This window comes from Myotis davidii, unplaced genomic scaffold (assembly GCF_000327345.1).
Source record: "Myotis davidii unplaced genomic scaffold, ASM32734v1 scaffold415, whole genome shotgun sequence".
Classification (NCBI taxonomy): domain Eukaryota; kingdom Metazoa; phylum Chordata; class Mammalia; order Chiroptera; family Vespertilionidae; genus Myotis; species Myotis davidii.
This window is the reverse complement of record NW_006287951.1, coordinates 3,959,398-3,959,857: the sequence shown is the minus strand read 5'-3', so window position 1 is coordinate 3,959,857 and position 460 is coordinate 3,959,398. Positions and strand designations below refer to the sequence as shown.

At 59.6% G+C, this 460-nt stretch overlaps 1 protein-coding gene across 3 annotated transcripts in view; it reads left to right on the top strand.

Moving 5' to 3' along the window:
* STAG1 (stromal antigen 1) overlaps positions 1-460 on the top strand; it is a 336,264-nt gene that overhangs the window by 98,980 nt on the left and 236,824 nt on the right. The window lies entirely within an intron of this gene.

Below are 460 nucleotides of genomic sequence, written 5' to 3'. Positions count from 1 at the left end.
AGCCCCCCGCCACTGTCGCTATGCTTGCCAGCCATGAGCCCAACTCAGGGCTTCTGACTGAGTGGCCCTCCCCCCGTGGAAGCACACTGATCACAAGGGGGCAGGAGCTCCAGTGGCGCAATCGGTTAGTGCAAGGTACTTATAAGATAAGGGGGCAGCCTCCTGCATTGAGCATCTGCCTCCTGGTGGTCAGTGCGTGTCATAGCAACTGGGTCGTTCCACTGTTTGGTCGATTTGCATATTAGCCTTTTATTATATAGGACTAGAGGCCCAGTGCACAAAAATTTGTGCACTCGGGGGGTAGGGGAGGTCCCTCAGCCTGGCCTGTGCCCTCTCGCAGTCTGGGACCCCTCGGGAGATAACGCCCTGCTGGCTTAGGTCTGCTCCCGGGTGGCAGAGGGCAGGCCCAATCCCTAGGTGCAGCCCCTGGTCGGGCTCAGAGCAGGGCCGATTGGGGAGT